The 21,274-nt window shown below is 40.9% G+C and overlaps 1 pseudogene; it reads left to right on the top strand.

Annotated features, from left to right (window-relative positions):
• The first annotated feature begins 1,471 nt into the window (after positions 1-1,471).
• LOC114101857 (dual specificity mitogen-activated protein kinase kinase 2 pseudogene) lies at positions 1,472-2,640 on the top strand (annotated as a pseudogene).
• The last annotated feature ends 18,634 nt before the right edge of the window (positions 2,641-21,274 follow it).

Raw genomic sequence — 21,274 nt, 5'->3', positions numbered from 1 at the left:
TGTACCAGACAGTCACTACACATTATGTGTGTGTGTGTCTGTATGTCTGTGTGTCTGTGTGTACTGGCATGGAGAACCTTTTCTTTTTTCCTTGCCAAGGCCACAATATGTTTGGAAGTCCTCTTTTTGAATTGCTGTTGAGTCAGCTTATGTGCCATGCAAGAAATTGGCCTCAGCTCTTTATAGTCACACCTTGTTTGGAACCCAAAGTAATATTCTTCAGCTTGATCACCCACCTCATTCACTACATTGGCCGCCAAGGAGCTTTTAACTGTTTCCAAAACTCAAATCTGCCTTCAAGAAACAAAGCCCCACCCCACCCTGCATATCCTGAGAAGATTCCAAAGAATGTGCTATGGTCTATGGAACTTTTCTTTTTTTCCAAAGAAGCGTTCCAGAAAATTTGAGGACACTTTCCCTGGCACAAAGATTGTCTTTTGAGGGGGCCTCTTGGAAGGATATAACACTCATTTGGATTTAGGTCTGCTGCTTGGCTGCAGGACCAATGAATAAGCTGACTGATTCTTATCCACTTTTATACATTTAGAAATTAATGCATTGACTTTGAAGGATCCACATTAAAAACAGAGCACAAGGTCAGGTGCAGTGGCACATGTCTATAATCCCATCTTCTCGGAGGTTAAAGCAGGAGGATCAGAAGTTCAAGGACAGTCTCAAGCAAATTATCGAGGCCCTAAGCAACTTAGCCAGACCTTGGTTGTGGCTCAGGGGTAAACTGCTCGCCTAGCACCTGCGAGGTCCTGGGTTCAATCCTCAGCACCACATATAAATAAATAAAATAAAGGTATTGTGTCCAACTACAACTAAAAAATAAATATTAAAAAAGGGCTGGGTAGGGGCTGGGGCTGTGGCTCTGCAGCAGAGTGCTCCCCTAGCATCTGTGAGGCATTGGGTTCAATCCTCAGCACCACATAAATGTAAAATAAAGATATTGTGTCCACCTAAACTAAAAAATACATTTTTTTAAAAAAAAAAGGGCTGGGGATGTGGCTCAGTGGTTAAGGACTCCTGGATTAAATCCCTGGTATAAAAAATAGAGCATAAAGCTGGTATGCAGTTGATATTTAATAAGTGTTTGCTGAATCCAGTATTCACTCTACAAGTATTTTTCAGCAATGCTTTGTACCAAATCTTGGGTCATATACTAGAGTACAATATATGATAGACATATCTACTGAGAGAGACAACCAAGAAGCTACAATAAAATGTTAATACTATCTATACATTTATATCTATATATAGAGATAGTATTTATATATATTTATATTATATATAAAGTATATATAATATTTATATATAGTATGTAAACACACATATACACATAGAAAAAAAAAATATATATATATATATACACACACACACACACACACAGGATGCATAGGAGAGCCAAATGGGTACATATTCTGGTCACTGGGCCAGGGATATAATGCTTGGATAAAGTCTAGAAGAAATGATAGAAATTGTAAAAGGTATAAAGAAGGTGTATAGGACTTGATTAAAGTGGAGAAACCACCCAGGTTGCAGAGGGGGGAAGAGTATGAGAGGCAGAACAGCAGGCCATACATCCACAGTGCACATGCACCAGGCATTTCTGGCTATGGTGAAGCAGTGAAGGCCCCTGGTGCCCCCATAGGAGAGGGCAGGGTACAATTATACAGTAGTAGGTAACCATGAACCATATGCACACCCAGCAGCATGGAGGGATTTGAAAAGTACTGTATTTTTGCTCCCACACTCTGGTGGCAGTATCAGCCTCACTAGAGCTCCTTAGCTTCAGTCCCAGCCTCCCCAGTGCCTCCTGGTCTGGATTTGCAGTGTCACTGACCTTTGGCTGCCTTGGTGCTGGCCTGGGTTCTGACCATAACCCCAGGCTCAGTTCACAACTGTGCCAGTGGTTCCCCACCTACCACGGGCCTGCACAGGATCCCAATGCTGGCTTGGAGGAAACCAGTGCTCATGGCACCACCATCGCCAAGAGATGGTTCCCCATCAGTGAGGGCTCCTGCAAAGGAAAGTTAGTGAGCTTCCAGAAGATGCTTGAGGATCTAGAATTCAATGAGCAGCAGAAGAGGCTAGAGGTCTTCCTTACCCCAAAGGCCAAGGTCTGTAAACTCAAGAAGGATTACTACAAAAGGATCTTGGAGCTAGGAGCCCAGCTATGGTGGGATGGTTACCAAAGCTCACAAAAGACCTTTGGCCAGAAAGCTGGGGCATGGTGTGATCAAGCTAGCCATCCTAAGTGCGACACGCTGTACATTGTGGGCTTCTATAGGGACTTCTAGAGTGGCTGGGAGATCCATATCTGCATGGAGAATGAGGATGTTGGCTTCATGAGCCAGGTGTTGAAAGAAACCAAGAAGATTCCTGAAAAGATCCTGGAGATGGTCAGTGTGGTAGTTCTCTGGGACTTGGCATACTTCTGAGAAAAACACCAGGTCAGGCACTGAAATGTGAAAACTCCCCCAACACTGGTCAACTTTAGAAGGGAAATCAAGCTGGGATTTTGTGGTGAATGGAAAGCTCATTGTCTCCAAGGCTAATTCCTTCATAGGAACTGTATCCTACTTGTTTCCATAGCAGCTTCAAGGCACACACTGCTTGGTGCAGATGAATATCTGAAGGACTGGCTTGCTCCAGATAGGACTGTCCATTGGAAGCTTCATCCCCCATCCAATTTCAAGGAAATCAAGGCCATTTTTGGCCAGCCCACAGTCAACTGGGCATAAGGAGGTCCTTGCAGCTTCTCACTTCTGTACGAATGTCTCCTGAATACCATATTAGTGATCAGAGGTCACACAGCCAGCCAGCCATGGCTATGTTTGAGCTACTAGACTATATTGTAAATGAGCTACCTCCAAGCTATCCAGAGGCATGATCAACCCAGACTTCAGCCCAGGAATTTGTAAATAAATGTCTACATAAGAACCCAAAAGAATCTGAGTGTGATGGGGCATGCCTATAATCCCAGCAGCTCTGGAGGCTGAGGCAGAAGGATCACAAGTTCAAAGCCAGCCTCAGCAATGGTGAGGCCCTAAGCAACTCAGTGACACCCTGTCTCTAAATAAAATACAAAATTGGGCTGGGGATGTGCCTCAGTGGTTGAGTGCCCCTGAGTTCAATCCCTGGTACCAAAAAACCAAAACACAAAAACAGAAGAATGAGTGGTATCAATATGCTCATGAACCATGCTTTCATCAAAGTGGAAAAAGTGGATTTGCCAGCTCATGCAAAAACCAGTACTTGAACCAGCCCAGGGTCCTCACATTGTCTGTCAGCTCATCCACTGTCATGGTTCATGCCCTGCCTGTCCAGCCAAGTACAGGCCAGCACCTCCATCTCTCCAAACAGGGGAAGAAAAACAAAAACAAAAACAAAACCCACCACCATATGTCTAAACAAGTGTACCTTCAGTTATGTGAAGTACTTGCCACCTAGTTGTACCTTGACTTTAGAGTTTTGGAAATGGCCCATCACTCCCCTGCAGCTTCTGTTTGTAATAATATATTTAAGAGCTAGTTCAGACATGATAATTATAAATGTATTTTGGGGGGATAATCCCACTTTCAGCACAAGTAGGCAATGGAATCGTTATATTTATTTTTCTTTGTTGGAGACTAGAATTCACAAAGATAGATTATCATCTCTTTTTTTATAGATGTGGAAAAAACAAGACTCAGAGAAGTTTAGAGATTTACTTAAGGTTACACAGCAAGGTGAATGCAAAGTAGAATCAATTCAGAGCCTTTTCAGCCACATTATATACACCTCCTCAGCTTGAAAGGGCAGAATTAACAAATGGTTACATTGGTGAGCTAGAGGAAAGGCTGTTTTCTGAAATCTGCACCCATGCAGACAGAGTTGGCTATACTGATCTTCATTTTGATCCTAGTGGCAGTTTAAAAAAAAATCCCTTATCTAACAAAACACATTGCCTTTCCAAATTAATGCATTCAAGCCAGGGCCTGCTTCGAGACGTTTAATGTTGTCCTTACAAATTAGAACGTGGGGTGCGAGAATTCCATCATCTTCCTGAAGGCTCCCTGTCACAACAGAGGTATTGTTCTCCTCGCCCCTACTGTTTGCTTTCGTGCCTTTTCTGTAAGATGTTAGGTATTTATTTTGTTTCGTTGGGGCTTTTGTAATCAGTCTAGACATGGACCTACACCGAACCATCCAGGAGGCAGATAAAACTCCCACAGTGGAATTAGGTAACTCCCTTTGTGCTGCTCTCTCAGGGAGGACTGGGCGGGAGGCCTCTCCCCTCACCTGGCCCCCAAGCCAACATGTTTGTGAAAACCTCCACACGATGGATGGAATTCAGTGATGGAGGAAGCAGGCAAAGTTCTGCCTCTGAAAAGATTGCCAGTCCCAGTGGGATCTTTGGTACTTGGGATGAAATCGTTGTCTGTAGTTTTTTGTCTTTAGTGCCCTAATGAAAATGAAAAGTACCTTTTTGCATGGATCAGGGACACTGCTGACGTTCGTATTTTGACAATTGAGGAGCTGTCAATTTTACTTTACCCTAAAAAAGCAAAGGTATGGCAGGACAAAAGGCCTGGGGGAATGATAGGGCATAGATTACTCAGACTTCATTGCAGTGTGTTTTATTTACTCTCTGGATGCAAATTGGTTTTGAATTTTTACACCATCATGGAATAAACAGAAGCATGGCTTGCCTTTGACAACTCACATAACTGATTACATTTACTTTTACCATTATGTCACATTGTTGATAGTGATAAGGTGCTTCCTGCTTCCAGAGCCTTTCCAACACCATACCTATGATAGAAGTTTCTGGAGTACAGGGAATTCCAAATAAGAAAATGTCCCTTATTGTGGTTGGGGTTGTGGCTCAGTGATAATGCACTCGCCTAGTATGCATGAGGCACTAGGTTTGATCCTCAGCACCACCTAAATATAAAATAAAGATATTGTGTCCACCTGAAACTAAAAAAAAACAAATATTTTTTTAAAAAAAGAAAATGTCCTTTAGGCCTGCAGTCAGAGACCATTCAGCATGGATCTCCATGGTACCCAGTACTCTTACCCATGGTAGCACCACTGAAAATGTTTATGGAATGAATGTCAATTTGAGTGGTCAAAGCTCTGACAGATGGAATGGAAATTACTCACTTGTTTTCAGAAGAGTGGTATCATCCACTGCCATCTCTACAGCAACAAAGCCACCAAGTGCCATTCAGACATGAAATTCAATTATATTCCTGAAGTCTGACCTGCTACTAATGGAGGTAAGTTAGGATTCAGTTAACTAATTAATTTAGGACTTGCTTAACAGTATAACATATTGTTTTCTGCTATTTTACCAAAAATAAAATGTTATTCCTTCACAGTTTTCCAGAATTTTTTATGGCAACATTTGCAAAAACACAATAGGGTAAAAATCTAGGAAAAACAACAAATTTGTGGCTCTTTTCTTTTTCTTTCTTTTTCTTTTTTTTTTGTATCAGGGATTGAACCCTGGGGCACTTAACCACTGAGCCACATTCCGGCCCATTTTTTATATTTTATTTAGAGACAGAGTCTCACTAAGTTGATGAGGCTGGCTTTGAACTTGTGCTTTTTCTGCCTCAGCCTCCCAAGCCACTGTGATTACAGGTGTATGCTACTATGCCAGGCTTGGGGCTATTTTCAAATGGCCACAGTCTGTTTAACTTCTGAATGAATTTCTTCCTTAACTCCCTGTTCAGAGCAATTAAATCCCAAATCATCAAAGAAAGATCAAGTACTTTCCCAATGTTTTTTTAAGTTCAGTGTATCTTATAGTATTGATCTATGAATATCAATAAGCTATTTGCACATATGAAAAGCAATAATATATTTATTTTGCCTAATTTGTTAGATTATAAATAGCTCATCACATTATAATTTTTCTCAGTGTAGAAGCTTCTAGTTAAGATTATCTTTCTGATAGCATGAATATGTGGAACACAGTTTGGAAATAGAATCTATCCCAAGTAACTTACCACAGATTCTCTTTTTCAGGAGTAAATTTCCATCTCCTTAGTTTTTTCAGTTGCTGATACTTGCATCAGATGGATATTTCTGGGGCTTGGTAGTAGACCACTGGCCTTGTATATGGAGGTCCTGGATTCAATCCCTAGCACCACACATAACAAATTATTTCTAATGATGGTCTCATTTCCTGTGATTTCAGATACTCATTTAGACCTATAATATCTGATAATACGACAGCTATGATTCCTTGGCATGAGTCCCTGACATGCATGTTGATAAAACCCTAGAAAACTGGAGAAGTTGTACTTAACATCCTCACTGACTATCATCTGGTCAGCCATAGTATCACTGAGAACACTGTAGATCTCATTGAGTGCTATACTCTGTACTCCTGGGATGCTTCTGAGACTCATGTGAGGGAATGAATATGAAAGTGTTCTCAACAGCTTGATATATCTCTCAAGAGTTTTAGGTGAAAATAAGTAACACATTTTTAGCTGTCAGGAGAGAAAGGCACGGGGAACACCATGGTTTGCCTCAGGAGCCTAGTAGCCCACAGCATTCTGGGGCCTTATTAACTGCCCAGGACTGCCTGACTTGCTCAGGACCCTACCTGTTTGGAAAGGTTTCTCCTCAGCATCAAATGGAGAGTAGTCTTCAAATCAAAGGAATCTCTCACACCTCCCAGGAAAAAGCTTAAGGATTCCAAACCTCCACTCTTTTTGCCCTTTCTAAGCATTTCATTTTTGAGGATGAGAGGTCACCCTCAGGAGGATACTGAGAATTGAACAGTCTGTCTTCATTTGATGCTGAGAACTGATGTTCATTTTGAAGGGAACAGTATAGAAAATCCATGATGACTGGACGTCTATCTGATTGCAGTAGAAACTTTTTGTTAATTTCTCTTGGCTTATCTCTTGATTTATTTCTCCTGAAATGGCTTTTTCCAAACCTTACCACTGCTCTGTTTCTGCCTAACAAGGCACTAAGAATCCAGCTTCCTATTGGAGGGCTCAAGACTCCATCTCAGATACCTTCCAACATCTCTCTCATCACTCATGTTAGTATCTTCCCTTGGCTAGTGAAGAAGGTAAGGCTAATGGGACGACCATCCATTACAATCACCCCCAAGGAATACTCAAATCCAATAGAAGTCACCAGGCAACCGTTAGTCATGATTTAGGTTTCTGAGAGTGCTTGTGCTCCTTGTAAAACCACGAACAACTTAGGGATGAATATTGATTACAGCTCAGCAGGACACTGGGAGCAGAATGAGGAGAGACTAATGGGAGATTTGTTATATAGAGCCAAACTGGAGGGAAAGCTTAGGCCTCCCACGAGCTGACCAGAACAGCTGAAGCCAATGCTATGAGCCAGCCACAAACCTAAGGAAAAAGGTAGTCATGTTCTCCAACAGCTTGCCAGGCCCCTCCCTTTATTAATCCTGACAGAGCTTCAGTTACAGAGTGCCTTTCTCCAGCAGGGAGGCAGGAAGTCCTCCCACTCATGGTCACCCTGTGGGAGTCTGCAGCTCACACAGAGCTATGATTCCTTTCTCCTTGGATTTGGGCTTGTCTGTGGTGATCCATAACTCTACCATCTAGTCTGCAAGCCACAGGCCTTATTCCTGTTGCTTGAGAAAACACTTTTTAGCCTGGCATGCGTTCTGAAGCAAAGTGAGCCACAGACCTTCCCACATCATCTGGCCCAGGCCCTCCCAGAAGTCCATATTCCCAGGTGAGACTGAAGCCAGCAAGCAGATGTAGCTTGGCCCAAAGTTCTTCGGGGGGTGTCCCATTTTGCTTTTTGCTTTAAGTTCTAAAAGATTTGTCAGAACAGCTAGACCAAATTCCCTTAGTTGTTGGGCTCTAAGAGGTGCCATTCATAGTGTTCCTCTGAGCCCAGACAAAACCATAGGCCTTTGAGCAGGCAGCTGGCCAGGAATGGTTTCCAGTGCCTTCCACATTCTTCCTCTCTAAGAGTTCTGCGGAAGCTACAGAGCTTAGTGTTTCTTCTCCAAAAATCTTCTGGCATTTTCTGTTTGTAATAATTCCAAACCCACTCAACATTCTTATAACAACTGCAATTTGGGAGAGAGTGGGGGAAAAGGGGGGATCAGTTAGATGATTAAGGGTATACTTGCTCTCAGGTGCTGATTTTCAAGGGGAAAGGAATTTGGTGGCCCTGTTTGGGTTCTCAGGGATTGTGGATTTCCTGCCTGTGCCTCCATGCAGTTTTTCTTTTTTTTATTATTAATTTTTTATTTATATATGACAGCAGAATGCGTTACAATTCTTATTACACATATAGAGCACAATTTTTCATATCTCTGGTTGTATACAAAGTATATTAACATGAATTCATGTCTTTATACATGTACTTTAGATAATAATGTCCATCACAAGTTTTTCTATCATTAATCAGGATGGCTGTTTTGCATGGAAGAAGTGTGGGATTTAGGGTTGTCGAGGGTAGGGTGGGAGGGTACTCAAAGTGCAGTTCCAGTCCTGTGAAGTAGTAAGAGGTTGGCCAGGGCCTGGTACTGAGCTGTGGCCTCTCAGACAAGGGCACTGGCAGAGTTCCCTGCAGAAGCCCAAGGCCCAGAGGGTGGCTTTATTCCTTCTTGGCATGTCCTACTTTGCATTCTGCATCCAAGAGAAACAGAAAGCATGCAGGGGCTGAACATGCAGGCCCTTAAGATCACTAGCCCAGCTTCCCTAGCCAAGGGGGCAGGCCAGGTAAAAGAGGTCCATTGCCTGGTTCTAGAGCCTGGGCCTCCTGGCTTCCCATCCAGGCCTCTCTTGGTTTCCAGCTCCTGAGAGGGATCAGACTGAAACAAGACAGCATCAGCCAGGCTAGAGTCTAGATCTTTCTCCATCTCAGAGCCCCTGGGTCCTTATCACTAACTCCCCTTGTCACCAGTGCCTGTAACAAGAATCAACCCAGTAAATACCTTGTGGAATCTTGAAACTGCCTGGAGGATGGAAGATAGATACTAAGGCCATTGATAGAGAGCCTAATAGAATAGTCATTTCCTATGAGTCCTAAAAGATTTTAATTTTCCTTGGAGAAACAGCTGGAGATTCATTTCAAGGGCCATGGAGAAGAAAAAACACATTTTCTACAAAGGCATGGTCTTTTTCTTCTACAGTAACTCATGCACAGGCTCCTGCCTCTCCTCAGGGAGCTTAGCAATGCACTTATCTGGAGACCTGCTTCTTACACTTCAGCTCAGCCCTTCATTATAGGGAGGTAGAATTCAATTGCTGATTCCAGAAACTATTTTCCAAGAATAGCAACATTTCTGGCCCAATATATTATGCTTTTTCTTCTACTTGCTGGCAGAATAAGGAGAGATTGGATAATCCCTTTTATCTACACCATCACTGAGGTCTGGCCAAGGCCCTCCTCTGGAAGACCCAAATTTGGGAGGAGTTCATACACTTGATGCTTAGAACCAAGAAGAAAGATTGACAAAGGCAGGAAGAATAAGGAGAAACTAATACACTCCCTACAGTAGGAGCTACTTAGATTCAAATTATAACTCCAGCAATTCTAGGTGATGGGGCCACAAAGACCTGGCCTAACCTGGGTCTCACTGTGCCTTCTAGAGAGGCCCTGGTGGTTTATTAATCATAGGGAACCCTGCCTGACAGATTATAGTGAAACTGAGCTCCTCCAGAGAAGGCTTCAGATCCTGTAAAATCATTTGAACTAGAACAATCTATGCCTGCATCTCAAATCTATGATTACAGAAAAACATGGGAGCATTCTAAAAAGGAAATAGCTATGGTAGGAAAACAGAAGGTTAGCTCAGAAAATCTACTGGACCTGATGGGAAACCACACAAGTTGGGATAAAATAGACCTTGTGATCATTTAATTATTTCACTTAAGTATATACATTGAGTCTTTGTTCTGCATAGGGGTCTCTTTTCTTACCCTTTTGTTTGTTTGTGGTACTGGGGACTGAATCCAGGGATGCTCTACCTGTGAGCTACATCCCCAGCCCTTTTTATATTTTATTTGTCTTGAGACAGGTTCTTGCTAAGTTGCCAAGGCTGTGCTCAAACTTGGGGGATCCTCCTACCTTGTACTCCTGAGTAGCTTTAATGACAGTTCTCCTCCATTGCACCTAGCACATTTTTTAAAGCTGACACCCTCCGTAATCAGTTCATAAACTTTTTGTTGAGAGTTGCTCAGAAACTTCTTTGAGAATCCGATGAAAATTTAACCCTGCCTAGAAAACAAAAGACAGCCTCTCATTTATTCATGCCCTTGTAGAATCCCTTACATTTGAACATACACTGTACCTGGTGACTTGCTTCTAATGCATAACATACAGCAAAAGTGATGAAATTAGGTTAAATAGGACTGTGGCTTCCATCTTGTTTTCTCTCTTGCTCTCTCACTCACTGTGAGGAAAGCCAGGTACCATGTTGGTTGCCAAACTGTGGAGAGGTCCCATGGGGGGGAAAAAAAAACTAAAGTCACTGTCTATTATCTGTTAAGGAACTTAGACTTGCTAACAGACCCATGAGTGAGTTTAGAAGCAGATCTGTCTTCAGTCAATCCTGAGATCAATGCAGACCTGGCCAACATTTGATTGCAGCCAGTGAGAGACCTTAAGCCTGAGGCACTAGCTAAGCCACACTTGAATTCCTGACCAACAGAATCATGTGATAATAAATATTTTTAAAGCTACTACATATGGGAATAATTTGTTACACAGCAATAGATAACTTGCACATACATAGGCACACACAATTTTGCCAGATGTTCAGAGAATTCCAGGACTATCTTAAATCTCATAGCTCTTCTAGGTTAACTCCATGTTAAGCATCTCCTGACCAGTGATGACCAATAGAAATATAAGACAGGGCTGGGGATGTGGCTCAAGTGGTCGCACACTCGCCTGGAATGCATGCGGCCTGGGTTCGATCCTCAGCACCACATACAAACAAAGATGTTGTGTCTGCCGAAAACTAAAAAATAAATATTAAAAAAAAGAAATATAAGACAAACCAAACATGTATTTTAAATGTTCTGGTACTCACTTTTGAAAAGAAAAACAGATGAAAATAATTTGAACATGTTACATAAACCAACATGTAATAGATATTAATATTAACAAGGTATTTTCCACTAATGTTTTTGTATTAAATATTTAAAATCAGCTGTGTCTTTCTTTTAAATCATCTGTGTCACATCTCAATTTGGACTAGTCACACTTGAAGTGCTCAACAGTCACATATGGCCAGTGGTATCTGCACTAGACAGTGCAGTCTGGGACTAATATGAAATTCAAGTAATGGACAAGTAATTGGCTTCTCTTGCTATTATAGCACCTGCTACCCTAGATGCGTGGCACTGATGGGAAGCAAGCAGAGTGTCCTGCTATGAAAAATCCCAGAGGGTAAAAAGGGTGATATACTCCAAATCATACTGCACAACCCAATCACTATTAAAATCCCAAGTTTTTTTGTAAAAATTGACAAGATGTTCCTAAAAGTCATATATTAATGCAAAGGATACACAATAGCTTAAACAATATTAAAAAGAAGAACAAATTTGGAAAAATTACACTTCCATATTTAAAAACTCACTCTAGAGAAATAGCAATTAGGACCAAGATAGTGTGTGTTGATGGCATTAATTGACATATAGATCAATGAAACAGAACTGAGAATATATGTGTATGTATCTCAGAGGTCTCAGTCCATGGTTGGCTGACTCCATTGCTATATATCTATGATGAGACCATATGTATATATTCAGTTGATTTCTAATAAGGGAGTCAAAATTATTCAATGGGGGAAAGAATAGTCTCTTCAACAAGTGCTTCAGAGACAACTGGATATCCACATGCAAAAGAAAGATGTTGGATCCCCTACATCACACTATACACAAAATTAACTCAAAATGTATCAAAGGCTTAAATGTGAGAACTTCAACTATTAAATTCTTAGAAGAAAATGAGTAAATTTTTATGACATTGGATTTGGCAATGGTTACTTAGATACAACATTAAAAGCACAAGCAACAAAAGAAAAATAGATAAATTGGACATTATCAAAATTAAAAGAGTTTATGCTTCAAAAGATAGCATCAAGGAAGTGAAAAGATGCACCACAGAGTTGAAAAATGCATTTTCAAATCATATAGTTGATAAAAGACTTGAATCTGGAATATATAAAGAATTCTTACAACTCAATAATAAAAGACAGATAACCCAATTTATTTGAAAATTGACAAAGAATCTGAGTGTCTATTTCTCTAAAGAATATATATGAATGGCCAATAAGCATGTGAAAAAATGTTCAACACCACCATTAGCCATTAGAGAAATGCAAATCAAAACCATAATGAGATACCACTTCATATTCAGATGGTTGGAATAAAAATGTCAGAAAATAATAGATGATGGTGAGGGAGTGGAGAAATTGGAACTCTTCTAGTTTGCTGGTGGGAATATAAAATTGCACAGCTATTTGAAAAACGTCTAGCAGTTTCTCATAAAAGTATCATAGAATCCAGCAATTCAACTCCTAGGTATATACCACAAAGAATTAAAAGCAAGGGGCTGGGGTTGTGGCTCAGTGGTAGAGCACTTGCTAGCATGTGTGAGGCACTAGATTCAATTCTCAGCACCACATAAAAATAAATAAATAAATAAAGGTATTGTGTCCATCTACAACTAAAAAATTTTTTTGAAGAATTAAAAGCAAGGACTCAAGCAAATAATTTGTACACCATTGTTCATTGTGATTTTGTTCTTGAAAAAGAACAAAAAACAAAAAGTAGAAACAAATCAAATGTCATCAGCAAATGAAAAGATAAAGCAAATGTGATCAATCCTACAATGGAATATTATTCAGAAAACACTGACATATGCTATAACATGGATAAACCTGGAGGATGTTATGCTATGAGGAAAAAAAAGACACCAAAGACAAATATTGTATGATCCCACTTTCATGAAATACCTAGAGTAGGCAAATTAATACAGACAGGAAATAGATTCGAAGTTACCAGAGGCTTTGGGAAGGGAAGAATAGGGAATTACTGCATAATGGTTACGGAGTTTCTGTTTGGGATGATGAAATGTTTTGGTAATAGGTAGTAATGATGCTTGCACAGCATTATGTAAGTAATAGCACTAAATTTTGTTTTTAAAAATGGTTAAAAAGGCAAGTTTTATGTTCTATGTGTTTTACTACAATTTAAAAATATTAATGATTTGGTATACTCCAAACCATTGAATTGTACAATGGGCTAGTCAGCTTTCAGTTACTATAATTAAATAACTCATAAAATCAACTTGAAGGAGGAAAGATTTATTTGGGGCTCATGGTTTCAGTCCATGGTTGTCTGGCTCCATTGCTAGGTATCTGTGGGGAGACAGAGCATCATAGCAGAAACGGGGAGGTGCAGCAGAACTGCTTACCTCATGGCAGCCACAAAAGAACAGAGAGTGGGGAGGACAGGGAGAGGGCTGTGGGTAAGATATACTCTTCCAGGGTGTGCCCCGGTGACTTACTTCTTCCAACTAGGCCCCATCTCCTACAGCACCCACCACCTCCCAGTAGTCCATTCAATTATGAACAAATCAATGGATTCATTCAGAGCCCTCATGATACAATCACTTCCCCAAACCACCACTTTCAAATATTGCTACACTGAGGATCTAGCCTTCAACACATGAGCCTTTGGGGGACATTGCATATCTAAGCTATAGCATACAGTTTAGATAGTGAATTGGGGTTGGGGGTGTAGTTCAGTGGTAGAGCACTTGCCTAGCATGTACAAGGCCCTAGGTTTAATCCCCAGTGGTGCAAGAAACAAAAAAGAAAAATAAAAGAAAAACATCTTAATGAAACTATAAAGAAAAAAAAAAAGCCCTAGTGGCTGTTTAGGGAAATCTCAATAACACATCGCCTTTATTCTTTTTCAGGGACATCTGGAAAAGTGGCACTGCGCAATGGAGAAAGGGCAAAATGAAGGCAAATAGAGCCACTGAGCACCCATTTACTATGTACCTCGGCCAAATGCTGCCACATAACTTGTCTTATGTACTCTGTCTTCTGGTTGTGCCCATTTGACACAGGAGGGAATTCATTGGGTCAAAGCTGCTCAACAGGGTGAGCAATGGAGTCAGGTTTAGACAGCAGCTTTCCACCCCCAAGTTCACACCTTTTCCACTCTACTATCTTGCTCCAGGAACTTAGCACCACTGTGTGTCTCAGCTCCCTCATGAGTGATGGGAGGGTGTTGAACTATGGCAGCACTTGCAAACTCAATTGCCCACTAGGACTCAACAGGCAATACCAATGTATAAAGGAGGCCAGGTCATTGAAGGGCTAGCTGTGTTGGATGGGAGAACATTGTGGCCCATCTCAAGGAAGCAGTGGATGCTGACTCCAACTCATTCTTTTTTTTTTTTTAATGAAGTAGTAAATTCATATCTTTTCTAAGATAGTTGATTTTTAAAAATATTTTCAGGGCTAGGGATGTGGCTCAAGCAGTAGCGTGCTCACCTGGCATGCGTGGGGTGCTGGGTTTGATCCTCAACACCACATAAAAATAAAATAAAGATGTTGTGTCCACCGAAAACTAAGAAAAAAAAAGAATATTTAAAAAATTCTCTCTCTCTTTAAAAAAAAAGACTGGATAATGTAACTAAATTCTGGCCAATGGAATGCATTATAAAAAAAATTTAGTTGTAGATGGACACTTCATTTTATTTTTTTTTAATATTTATATTTTAGAAGTATTTGGACACAATACCTTTATTTTTATGTGGTGCTGAGGATCAAACCCAGGGCCTCGCACATGCTAGACGAGCACTCTACCGCTGAGCCACAATCCCAGCCCCTTAGTTATTTTTTTATGTAGTGCTAAGGATCAAACCCAATGCCTCATGTGTGCTAGGCAAGCGCTCTGCCACTGAGCTACAGCCCCAGCCCCTCCAGCTTATTCTTGTTGCAAGATAACAAGGATCTGTGATGGCCAGATCCTAATTTTTCACTAGAAGCCAAAAATATAGATTTTAAATGTTAACAAGTAATTCAGTTTTTTAAAAAATAACAGTCTTTGGCTCCATCAAAAACTTTGCATGATGGTTCTGCTAAAGGAACACCAATTTGCAAATCTGAACTAGATATTATCTGATGTTCATTCTGGCCTTTACATTCTTAAATCTCTATTGCAGACTTGGCCCTGCCTACCTCAGTGAGCACAGGGTTCAAACACTGATTTTCCAGGTGCCCTCTGAATCGTCCCCAAGGGAATTCAGAGATCAGTCTCTTTAGGCCTAGGCTCCTCACCTGCAAAGGCAACTCCAAACAAATGTGGAACCCACTTGTCCTTTCCAAAGTAAACATTTGATAGCATGTATGACAAGTGGCATCTACAACTTCAAGTTTTCAAAATAAGAGGCCTCAATTCAATCTCTCTTACAAATACTACCCAACACAGAAAGATGATGGCATTCAGAAATACTTCCTCTTCATAAAATGAAGCCAATAATATATAAAAATTACTGTTTGAAATATCAGATTTTTCAGCTTGGGTGTTCCCATGAGTTTTGTAGTTTAGCAGAGGAATAGGTGCTATCTTGCACTTCTGATGGTTTAGAAATGATAGTGGATTAAATGTATTATTATTATTATTATTATCATTATTATTATTAGTGCTGGGAATTGAACTCAGGGTGCTTGACCACTGAGCCAATCCCCAGCCCTTTTTTATATTTTATTTAGAGACAGGGCCTTGCTAAGTTGCCCAGACTGGCCTTGAAATTGTGATCCTTCTGCCTTAGCCTCCCAAGCTGCTAGGATTACAAGCATGTGCCACCATGCCTGGCTTACTGGGCTGTTTTAAAACACACATTAATGGTTATATGGGAGCCAAAATTAGAGAAAAAATCATTTTGACCAACAATCACCCCCAGTGTATTATAATGGTCTCTGGAGCATTTTAATGTAAAAAAATTGTAAAATGTTTCCACAGAATGTTTGATACTGATCCCATCTTTTTTTACTACAAAGAGAGAAAATTTCCATCAATAACTACAGGATTGGCAAATGAGCCCCGAATTTTCAATCCTAAGGTCTTGCTTCACTCACTACAGTTGACTTGACCTTGGAAAAACTAGGTTGGAAACATGGGTATTTCCATTGGGGAACAGGATGTGGGCAGGAACATTAGAAGGAATGAGCAGTGGGAACTCATATGGGGCAAAAAGGAATGCTCAAGCAGGCTTGTTAGTGGCATGAAAGGTCAACCCCACCCTTTCATCTACTAATACTGCAAGTGGATACATCACTGCCACCTCTGAACGTATCACATAGAACATATCACAAGCCTGGTCCTGACAGGCTGATTCTCCTCAGGGTCTTCCTCTGAGGCCCATGGAAGTGCATATCAGAAACAGGCACCAATCCAGCCTTTCTCTAACATCCACTACACTGATCTGCTTATAGAATTGTCTAGATCAAATGATGGTCTTCACTCTCTTTCTTCCTGGCCTTCAGATTCCATTTATACCCTGGCTTTTCACCCAAGCTTTAGTAAACTCTTGGGATGTGCTCCTCTGAAAGTACTGGCTTACCCCTGCCTCGTGCCCATGCCTCATGATGGCCCTTGTTCAGGAAATTTGGTAGGCTGAAATATGGCCCTCTGAAAGATGTTCACATGCTAATTTCTAAAACCTGAAAATGTTATCTTATATGGAAACAGGATCCTGGTAGATGTAATCAAAGTGTCCTGAGACAGGAAGATTATCTTGCATTGTCTGGGTGGACTCTAAAACGCAATTACAAGTATTCCTATAAGGGGGATAGAGTGAAAAGTTTGACACAGACAGAAAAGAAGAAATTGTGAGCATGGAAGCAAAGATGGAAGTGATGAGACCCCAAGCCAAGGATGACTGATAGCTACCAGAAGCTAGGAAAGAAAAGGAAGTGCAGCCTTCCTTGTGTCTTGATTTTGGACCAGAAATACTGACACTGGACTCCTGATCCTATATTAGTGGCAGAATACATTTCTGTGTTTCTTAAGCCACCAATTTTATAGCAATTTGTTCCAGCATCCATAAGAAACAAATATAGGAGGGATGTGCCTCAAATTCAGGCCAGAACCCTCCCTGGTGGGGGACTTTACTTGGCCCCCAAGATGAAGTCTCTTCTTTGTGACATACCAAAGATAGGAAACCAAAGGACCTGAGTTCCTTAAGGTGAGACTTTGGGGCTTAAATTCCTGGAGAGTCCCAGGGAAGAAAGTGGGCTATGTGATATCAAGTCACAGAAATTTAGAACTTACAGAGAAGACAGCAGTGGTGATTTTGTTTGTGACAGGTCCAAGGCCTCCTAGCAGATCCAGCAAGTGTGAACCACATGTGACTTGTCCAGAAAGTATTGTAAAAGTATTTTGCATAAATTTCTGCAGTTTGGGGATAAAACCCAGGGCTTTACACATGTCAGGCAAGTGCCCTATCACTGTGCTACAGTCCTAGAATAAGTTATTTATTAACTATAAGCTCTTCTTCTTGGCCTTAGCTGCATCTTGTTATCATCTATTATGGTTTAGATATGAGTGTTTCAAAACCTCATGTTTGAGACAATGGAAGAATTTTCAGAGGTGAAATGATTAGATCATTAAGATGTAACCTAATATGGAGACACAAATTGGTGTGAATATACTTTGAATACATCCAGAGATATGAAAAATTGTGCTCTATATGTGTGATAAGAATTGTAATGCATTCTGCTGTCATATATAAAGAAAAAAGAAAAGAAAAGATGTGACCTAATCAGTGGATTAATCCACTAATATGTATTTACTGGACAATAACTGTAGGTGGTAGGCTGTGGCTGGAGGAAGAAGGTTACTGAAGGTATGCCTTTGGGATTTTTACTTTGCCCTTGATAAGCAGGACTCTCTCTTTCTCTCTGCTTCCTGGCTGCTGTGTCCTGAGGTGCTTTCCTCTGCCAAGCCCTTTTGCCATGATGTTCTGCCTCACCTCAGGCCCAGAGCCATAAAGTTGGTCGACCATGGATTGAACTTCAGAAATCATGAGCCAAAGTAAACTTTTCCTTCTTTAAGTTGTTCTTGTAAGGTCTTTTGGCCATGGCAACAACAACAACAACAACAACAAAAAAAAAACTAACTAAAACATTACCTGAGGGAGCTTTTAAAACTCCCAGTACACAGTCTTCAACCTAGACCAATTAGATCAGAATCTCTGGAGGTGGAACCCAATTATCAGTATTTTTTTTAAATTCCCCTCCCAGATGATTCCAGTGTGCACTCAAGGTGGTGACTTAAGCCACAATCTGTTCTTTGTAATACAACCCTGGGAGGTTAGGATGGCAGAAGATAAAGGATAATGACCTTTTAAGATTTTCTTTCCAACCCAGTTCTTTTTTCTAGCTCAAAATTGGACAGATGAGAAGCCAGGAGAGCCTGCATATTGGGCAACCTTACTTTCTGACAGACACTTTAGGAGCACCTATTGATAGACTCACTGGTTCCCTTGGATTGGAAGCGACCCTAGGGTCCTGAAACTACATGGCTTAAGGTAGCATAGGCCCTAGATGAAACAGAGGTGGTTCTGGTCTTAGTTGACCTGGTTCAAAACTGGTATAGGATGTCATTGGAATAATGACTGAACTTCTCCTGCAGAAAAGGACTAAGCACAACAAACTCTCCTTCCTCTCCTAGTTCCAGAGTCTTCTTCCTAGAATAACTGTGTCAACTGTGTGGAAATCTGTTTTGTCACCAGCATTTCCATGAATTATCCATCATTGACACTTGGTTATCATGTCCCATAAAACCAAGTGTGCAAACTGTTCTAAGAATTCAGCAAACTCTGTCATGAGGTTTGATTTCAACACTGAACTCTGTTTAGCAGTCTCCATAGCTGTTCTCTGTCTTGTTCTGTCACAGATCCAAAGATCTTTAAATACCAGAGGGGAAAGTGCTTTCTGGTTCTTGACTCCCTTGATTGATGGGTGCTCTCTGATAAGTAACCGACACTCAAAGCAGAGTTCTGTGTCTGAGAAATCTGTACCCTTGAGAAATACCAGTCAGACCTCAGAAGGGAAGGAAATGAGACTTCAAGCAGAATTATTTGAATAAAACATGACCAAATTTGCACCTTCCTTGTTTTTACAGCTACCTAATTCACGGTACCAATAGTGCTGGTTTATTGTGAAAAGTTAACTGCATCAGAGCATCTGGGAGCCAACATAATAAAAAGGTGGATTTGAGTTTTGCTATGGCCAGCCAAGAATAACAGAGTGGAAGAAGTCCTTCGGGAGAAAGGGGGCTCGGTCGGGAATGTGTGGGAAAACAAAACTACTCTGTGCTTCTCCAGCCCAACTCAGGGGAAAAAAAAACTGCCAAGAAAGAAGATTCAAGACTCGCCGAAGGAACTCAGTTCAGGCCAAAGGATCAATAGGTTGGTTCTGAAATCACTGTTCAAGAAAAAACATCAGTATTTTACAGATGAAGAGAAGTAGTAGAACTTGGCCTGTTTCCATCCAGCTCCTGCCTACAGACTGGCAAGCAGAGCCACCTTAGGCCAGCACTGTGCCTGGGAGATGGAGGGGGAAGGGCACCTACAGAGCAAAGGAATCAGAGGGAGCAAACAAGGCAAGTGAACAGAGCCTAGGAAGTGTCACGTTTTTTGGTTACAACTTAATGGCATTCCCCTCAGCCGAGGTAAAGGGTTCCTGTCAGAAACAGACGAACAGCTCCTGGCATGTTTAGACAGCTAGTGATTTTGTTGTCTAAGAAAGTTTCTGTTCATCAAATAAAGGAAATTTTGTTCAGAGTTAGATCCTTTTGAAAATAAACATCTGATCTCATTTCACTAGAAACCCACTGTTGTGTGGCCTATGGGAATCCATTGGAGTTTCTCTCTCTTCAAATGCCACATCATAAGTGCTGAGGGTGTGGCTTCATGGTATAGCACTTGCCTGGCCTATACAAGGTCCTGGATCCCATCTCCAGCACATAAACACACACACACACACACACACACACACACACACACATATGACAAAAAGAGAAATTCCATATCATAGATTTTCACTAGTGACTTTTATCCCCCAAAAGAGCATATTACAAAAAGTAGTACAGCCAGTGGTGCCACATACCTGTAATTCCAGCAACTTGGGAGGCAGGAGGATCACAAGCATGAGGCCAGCCTGGGCAATTTGGTGATACCATGTCTCAAAATTTAAAAAAAAAAAAGGGTTGGGGATACAGTTCAGTGGTAGGGTACCCTTGGGTTCAATTCCCAGTGAAAGAAATAAGGGGGTGGAGAAAGAGAAGCATAGTTAAAACCATAGCACCAAGCCCATCATGCTCACAACTGTGGCCCTTCCTATCTTTGGCAGTGGCCAGTGGAATACCCTGAAGTTTTAGATACACATTATGGGCTGGGGTCGTGGCTCAGTGGTAGAGCACTTGCCTAGCACACATGTGAGGCACTGGGTTCCAACCTCAGCACTACATATAAATGAATGAATGAATGAATATTCATCAACAACTAAAATTTTTTTAAAAAAACACCTTATGTTTGATCCCCATTACTAATGCTCCTGAAACAGAAGGTTTGGGGACTTCATATCACATGCTTCCTTTAAAATTCAAGGAGTTAGAGGCTGGGGATGTGGCTCAAGCGGTAGCGCGCTCGCCTGGCATGCGTGCAGCCTGGGTTCGATCCTCAGCACCACATACAAAGATGTTGTGTCCACTGAAAACTAAAAAATAAATATTAAAATTCTCTCTCTCAAAAAAAAAAATTCAAGGAGTTGGGCTGGGGATACAGCTCAGTAGGCAAAGTGCTTGCCTTGCATGCACAAGGCCTTGGGTTCAATCCTCAGCACCAAAAATAAATAAAATAAAATTAGAAAGTTCACAGTAGCAATAAGTCCTTCCTCATGGACATAACCAATTTTAACTAATTTTTTATTCAACAAAGGAAAAATAGCCAAAATTCCCAAACCCAAATAAATGGAAGTTGAGATCATATGTGCAGTTGTTATTTTTATTTTTGATATTTTGGTGCTAGAAGTCAAACCCAGGATCTCATGAATGTTAAGCATATACCTTACCATGTTATGTGCAGTTTTATAAATGTTTTGAATGCTTGGGCTACTATGGAAGTACCTCTGATACACTTCAAAATAACAGAGAATGGAAAGAATACAATCTATGTTTGTGTTTTAACTAACAGCTCAACTGCTCCTCCAGAGAAACATTATAAT

This window comes from Marmota flaviventris, chromosome X (assembly GCF_047511675.1).
Source record: "Marmota flaviventris isolate mMarFla1 chromosome X, mMarFla1.hap1, whole genome shotgun sequence".
NCBI lineage: Eukaryota > Metazoa > Chordata > Mammalia > Rodentia > Sciuridae > Marmota > Marmota flaviventris.
The sequence above is the reverse complement of the archived record's forward strand: the minus strand, read 5'-3'. Positions and strand labels throughout refer to the sequence as shown.